The following is a 7,058-nucleotide window of genomic DNA, read 5'->3' as shown; positions in this document are numbered from 1 at the left end:
CACAACACCTTAATGTGGAATAAAATTTACATCCCTCTGGTACGGACTAAAGCATTGTGTAGACAAGCCCTAACACTGACAGGGACACATAATTACATACACTAGCCATGTGCACAATTTTCAGGTTTCAGGTCAATTTTTTAATATGACTTAAATAAACCAGCAATCTCCTTGAGACCAGTAATCTCTTACTGGCCAACTGTGAATCATTTGGTCCGATTTTCTGCCCTTGCAGTAGATTATTCTGGCAATGGTAGTTTCAGTTTGGTGATTCAAGCCTGTAGTAAAAACTCTGAAGGCATGGCTATGTCAGTTACAAGTATGAAAAAAATCACACCTGTCACCAGTGTAGCTGTGCCAGCAAAAGCCTCAGGTAGATGCCCTTATATCAGGAAAAAAGGCTTTTGCCAGTTTAGCTTATTTCGTTCAGGGAATTGGTATAAACTATACTGGGTAAATGAAGCTGGAATTAGCTGTATCTCCACTAAGCAGTTTTGCTGGTATAGTGTACGGCATGGTCTACACTTAAAAGTTTTACCAGTATAAATATATTGGTTGGCAGTGTGATTTTTTTTTTAACTGATACAGTTATACTGGTAAATGCCCTAATGTGGACGCAGATATACTGGTATAAAGGTGACATCAATATAGTTATTCCCCTTCCCATTCAGGAATAGCCACACGAGTATAAAGCACCTGTATACTGCTATATCTGTATCCACACTAGGAGTTTTGTACCCTTTTAACCATACCAGTGTAGTTAATGCGGTACAACTTTCCAATGTAGACATAAAATCACTTCACTTTCCAATAATCTACGGCAGAAAATCGGACCAGATGACTTAAAATCTCTTAGACAAACTTAAGACACTTAAAGAAAAGTATTTTTCACTTGCAGCAATTGTTCTTCAAGTACCACTTTCACTATTTACATGTTTTAATGTAATTTTTTTTATTCCTCTTTCAGATTTTTGTATTCTGTCTCTCTTGCACCTCATTTTGAATTGGAACTATGCACTACATCTTGCTGTAAGCACAGGGATTGCAGACATTTTCTAGATGGAACAGAGGTTGGAAAACATCCGGATCAACTCAGATGACTGTATGAAGTGAGCTACAGAATGTACTTGTGAACTATACAAACTTTCCTATAGGACTGTTTTGCTCTTTCATAGTCATATGCTATAAAATAGGGGTGGCCAACCTGTGGCTCTGGAGCCATGTGCGGGTCTTCAGAAGTTAATATGCGGCTCCTTGTATGGGCACCGACTCTGGGGCTGGAGCTACAGATGCCAACTTTTCAATGTGCACAGGGGGTGCTCTCTGCTCAATCCCTGGCTCTGCCACAGGCCCTGCCCCGACTCCACCCCTTCCCACCCCTCCCCTGAGCCTGCCGTGCCCTTGCTCCTCCCCCCTGTTCCCCAGAGCCTCCTGCATGCCATGAAACAGCTGATTGGGAGGTGCGGAGAGGGAGGGGGAGGTGCTGCTCGGCGGGACTACCCGTGGGGGCTGCTGATGTATTACTGTGGCTCTTTGGCAATGTACATTGGAAAATTCTGGCTCCTTCTCAGGCTCAGATTGGCCACCCCTGCTATAAAAGGACCTGGGCCAAATCATTCTCTCATTACAAAATGCAGGGTTCATGGAGAATACCATGTTCGTGGAGTGGAAGACCTCATCACAATCTCCTTGATGAGTTTCCTCAACAAGGGGCGGATGGGTGGGGTTTGGATAGCATTCTGCTTCCAAACCTCATGGATTCCGAGGGAGCTGCAGGTAAACTCAGTCTACCCTACAGCTTTTGCCATTGCTACTATCCTGCACTGGTGGTGAATTATGCATCCTGTTTTTGCCAGTGTAGACCACATATGCCTATTTCCATCTTTTGGCTGGTGGCTCCATTTCTGTTCTTCAACCACCACCATGTGATGGGTTGGATCACAGAAAACCCCCTGGCAGCTGCCAACTGAAACTGTTCACTGAAACTGAGATGCACTCAGCTCAGGGACTTCTTAGTTAACAGAGACTTTTCCTGTGCCCAGCGTTCAGCCTTTCTCGGCAATCTGCAAGTTGTATAGTTCTAGCTTCTTCTGATTTTCAATCTTATTTATTTTGCTTTCTTTTCTGTCCCTACTTCCCTTACCCAAAATAAGCAAACAGAAAATAACAAACCAGTAATCTCTTTGCCTGTTCTCCAGCCACCACACTTAAAACTCACTTAAAATCACTACCAGTACCTCAAAGCAATCAGCTGTGCACAGATCCTGCCGACTACAGCACTGTGATGGGTTGAATCACAGAAACCCCCTTAAAAGCAGCAAAGAATCCTGTGGCACCTTATAGACTAACAGACGTTTTGGAGCATGAGCTTTCGTGGGTGAATACCCACTTTGTCAGATGGTATTCACCCACGAAAGCTCATGCTCCAAAACGTCTGTTAGTCTACAAGGTGCCACAGGATTCTTTGCTGCTTTTACAGATCCAGACTAACACGGCTACCCCTCTGATACTAGAAACCCCCTTGGGAGCTGCCACCTGATGTGCCAAGACTACCTCTGCCTCCTGCTTTCCCTGCCAGCTCGGGACCCCAGCACCCTGTCTTGCTGAGCCAGGCACTCCCGTCTGCTCCAACACAGGGTCTGAATTACTTGCCCTAAAGCTGCAGGTTTACCTGAAAGCAGCTAACAGAAGTGTGCTTGTCTTTAACACTCAGATGCCCAACTCCCAATGGACCAGCTGTTGGCATTTTTAACCACCCCTTTTCCAAGCCACTCTGTGAAGGGCTTGTCTACATGGGGAAATTGACCAGCAAAGCTATAGCAGAATAATAATTACTCCACTCAGAGTGACTTCAAGAAGAGCTCTGTGTAAGCTCAAATGCTTGTCTCTTTCACTAGCTGAAATCGTTCAATAAAAGATTTTTCCTCACCCACCTTGTCTCTCTACTATACTGGGACTAGCATAGCTACAGCAACACTGCATCTACTCAGAGTAGTTATTCTGGAAAAGGTCACTTTTATTCAGAAATAAAATAGTATTGGCAAAGATATCACTCTGCCGGTCATTTTCCCCATGTAGAAAAGGCCTAAGTATCACAGTGGTTAAACTGTCACTCCTTGTCAGGTGTGATGGGTGGGTGCTGACAGGGCCGTCCTTAGGATTTATGGGGCCCTACGCAGTATTATTAAACTGGTGCCCCTATGCCGGATGGCAGCCCAAGCTCACAGCCTGGTGGGAGAGGGGGAGGGGGAGGAGGGACTTGACAGCAAAGGATAATGAGATGCCCGGCCTGCCTCATGGTGGCGGAGAGTCACAGTTCCCCGCAGAGACTTCCATGCCCTCTCCCTCATGCAGAATGGACATGAAGAAAGTACCTAATTAAAAGCACTAAAATTTGGGAATAAAAAATGTCAGTCACAGGTTTTTTGATATGCCCTGAAGTTTGTCAGAGATTTATTTGCAAAAATTTCTTAGTAAGGGTGAGTCAGCTGTCCTGCTGAATACAACATTACATATAATGGAATACATGATGCAGCTCTTCTCTGTTTTACATTTTCTTAATCAGTATTTCTAAACTGAATTTATATTTTAAATGTACTCAAATCTTAAGCCAGCGTTCCAGATTACTACATATTTAACTCACTGAAACAAAGACATTCTTTTAAATTAATCAGAGAGGTTTAGTGTGTTCATAACAATGTTCATTGCTTTTAGAAAAAGGGAACAGTAATTTACTTTGTAATCTCCATAACAAGAGACATGGTTATGAAATTTCACCAACTTTAAAAAAATATGTTTCCAAAGATTTTAGGTATAACAAGGATTTTGTCTTACTAAGGTACTGATTTTGCTGGAGGGTTCTTTTAAAACTAGTTCATCGGATAGTCAGAAGTAAAGAAAGGGAAACTCTTTGTCCAGCTATCTGGAAGGGAAGGACTGTTGTCCCTTTAAGGGCTCTCTTCAGTGGGGAGTGGGGGGAGAGGTGGTGAAGGGATGGACAGAAAGGACACAGGAAGACTTGGAAGCACTTTTTTTTTTAACTATAGTAATTAAAATGTGTATTTTAGATAAGGGAGGTCTTTTGAAGGATTTATTTAAAAAACTGTATGTCTGAAGATCCACACATTTAAGGCTAAAGATGATTGTGCATCTAAAACTCTATGCAAGCATTTTTTAGAAATGTGATTTTATAATCTTCACCAGCTCACTAATGAAATATTTTTAAAGCAAATTTTAAACTAAGGTCCTGTAGACTGACATGTTCTGTGTAAATATTACATTAATGCACAACTGTTTTTGTCAGTAAAGTCAGAAACTGACAGTATAAAAATTTATTTGGGCATAAGTTTTCGTGGACATTTGATGAAATGGGTTCTAGTCCACAAAAGCTTATGCCCAAATAATTTGTTAGTCTTTGAGGTGACACAAGGACTCGTCCTTGTTTTTGCTGATACAGACTAAGGGGACTACCACTCTGAAACCTGTCAGTATATACCTTGGGGTTGGCAAATGCCTGTTAAATGGCTTTATTACCCCTTGAATGTCTCTTTAACAGTTTCAATGTTGTGCTAATAGGTCTGGCAGGCTGGAGGTTTTTTCACTTTTAACTACTAGATTCCCTCCCAAGGAAGACTCACCAGGCTAGAGCAGCCATCTGTGGGAGCCTGCAGGAAGGGTCAGAACATGGATAGGAAAACAAGAGGGTGGACACTAAGACCCAGTGGTGCCCCAAATTTTCAGGTGCCCTACGCAGCTGCCTATGTTGCCTATGCCTAAGGACGGCCCTGGGTGCTGAGTGGTGTTGGTGGAGGTCAGACTCGATGATCTGGTGGTCCCTTCTAGCCTTCAACTCTATGACTCATTAGCACCTTGCCTGTACTGTCAATTGTCCCTTCAATTGTTTTCTGTCAGTGTGGATCCTGTTCACCTGAAAAATGCCACATGGTGCCTGGTTGATCACTTTACAGGATCTCGCTCAGATGCACCAGTTCATATATGGGCAAGCTGTACTTCTGTGACCTTGCCCTCAATAACAGACACACACAGAATAACACATATTAAATAAAAACAAAATGAAAAAACTCTCCTGTAAAATTTTGCCCTTGAAGAGAGAAAGAGGGAATCATGCATGACAAATATTAATCTATTGTTCTGTTTTTGTACCGTGCGTAGCACAATAGGGTCTTGCCAAGACTTTGACTCCTAGGCACTACTGTAGTACCAAAAAAAAAAAAGAAAAAAAATAGTAGTCACACTGCTTAATGCATTTCTGGAAGGCCTGCAGATACGGTCATCAGTGGTATAAGAATCTGAATAGAAAATAATGTAGCAGTTTGTTTAATTCAAAGGGAACCTTTCAGATGCTTTATATTATTTATTACTGTTCAATAGCTGAAAACACTTTCCCTCAACAATTTTGTCCTTTGCATTTGGCAAATAGTGATTTATGTTGTTTATTTTCAGTTAAACTAGCATGAAACAAGCAGGATACATTTGGTTTACTCCCTGTGTCCTACTAATATATATATATTACCTTATATACAAAAATAGAAGGAAGGAACTGAAAGCAGTTGGATAATATTGCTAACCACAAAGTAACTCATTCCATCAAACTGTTTTGATAGATAATCTCATATCTAAAATTGCCAGAGGTATGAAGCTGTTGGCCTTGGTTTATCCTTGTGTGCATTTGTGACTGGAGGAGGGTTTTGAATAGGACAGAGGACAAACACGTTTTTTAAGATACACAGTCACTAGGAATTCTAATGACACAAATGCACCTGACTTAAATTACTTTTTCAAGTGAAACACTATGTATGTTTAAGCGGTAACCCAAAACTTGCAGTCTTAAAGCTAATCTGCATTAGAAATAAAAGAGTTTGTGTGTTTGTGGCCCGTTTTGTTTTCCTTATTTTTTTAAGACCATGAAAGGGGGTTGTTTTGTTTTTTAAAATCTGTTTGGTTTTATTACATTAGGAATTCCGATCTTATGTACCCTATTATTCTTGATTTGCTCCATGGAAGACTTGATAACTAGTAGGAATATGAACCACTAGTCTGAAGAGAAGTAACTGAGCAATGGAGAGAGGAAAGATTGTTTAATGAAAAATGGGTGATCACAAAATCAAGTTAACTCAAACAGCAGACAAACACTTTGGGAAAGATTCAATATCCCTACCTCCTCCACTGAGAGCTATGAAACCTCCAACTCCAGCTCTCTGGTACTTCACAGAATCCTCCAGCAAAGAGGGAAGATGAGCGATGATATTTTCTCCATTTGTTTTTGCAGATCACTTTTAACAAAACCACACACATAAATACTGAGTTGAAATGTACAGATTTCTTGGTTCAAAAGTTGTGGCCATAGTTTGTTAAAGTGGTGGCTTCAGTGCGGTCAATTCAGTGCTATAAAAGGTGGTGTGGAGGTGCAGGTATATGTGGGTGGCCTGGAGGAGGCAGGACATAAACTCATGTTGTAACTGATTGGCTGTTGAGTTGGCAGCAGCATCCTTAATCCTCCAATAGGGCCTGGATGCCCCACCATTCCTCCAATCCCCAGGGTGGGGGAAAGGGGGCATGACCCTAAACCCTAGAGCCAGCCCCACCTCAGAGACCCCTGGAGGCCCTGTGCAGTTCTAGCACTGCCAGGGTTGCCCTATCCCAGTCCTGCATCCAGCACGAAGCATAAGCCCCAGACTCTGCCCACCTCCGTTCACTGAGGCCTTCCCATTATTGGGTAATAGGGCTTAGGGAAATGGTAGGCAGCAGCAGGGGAGGTTTGGGTGTGTGAATGTGGGGCTTTGGGGAGTGGAGAAAAGGGGTGGAGGAGGGTTTTGGCTGGGCGATGTTTTACTGGGGGCATTTACAGGGAGGGTTGTGCAACAAGAGACTGTGGCAGGAGGAGGGTTTGGATCATGGGCGGCACATAGCATAGGCTAGGGAAGGCTGTGCCTCCCCAAACAGCCCCATGTGGCTCCACCCATGTTCTGCTCCAAGGCCCCCTCCTGCTGGCTGCTAGTTGCCCCAAACCCCAGCCCAGGCAGGCTGCCTCCTCTTCC

This window comes from Gopherus evgoodei, chromosome 2, assembly GCF_007399415.2.
Source record: "Gopherus evgoodei ecotype Sinaloan lineage chromosome 2, rGopEvg1_v1.p, whole genome shotgun sequence".
Taxonomy (NCBI): domain Eukaryota; kingdom Metazoa; phylum Chordata; order Testudines; family Testudinidae; genus Gopherus; species Gopherus evgoodei.
Note: the sequence above shows the minus strand (reverse complement) of the source record.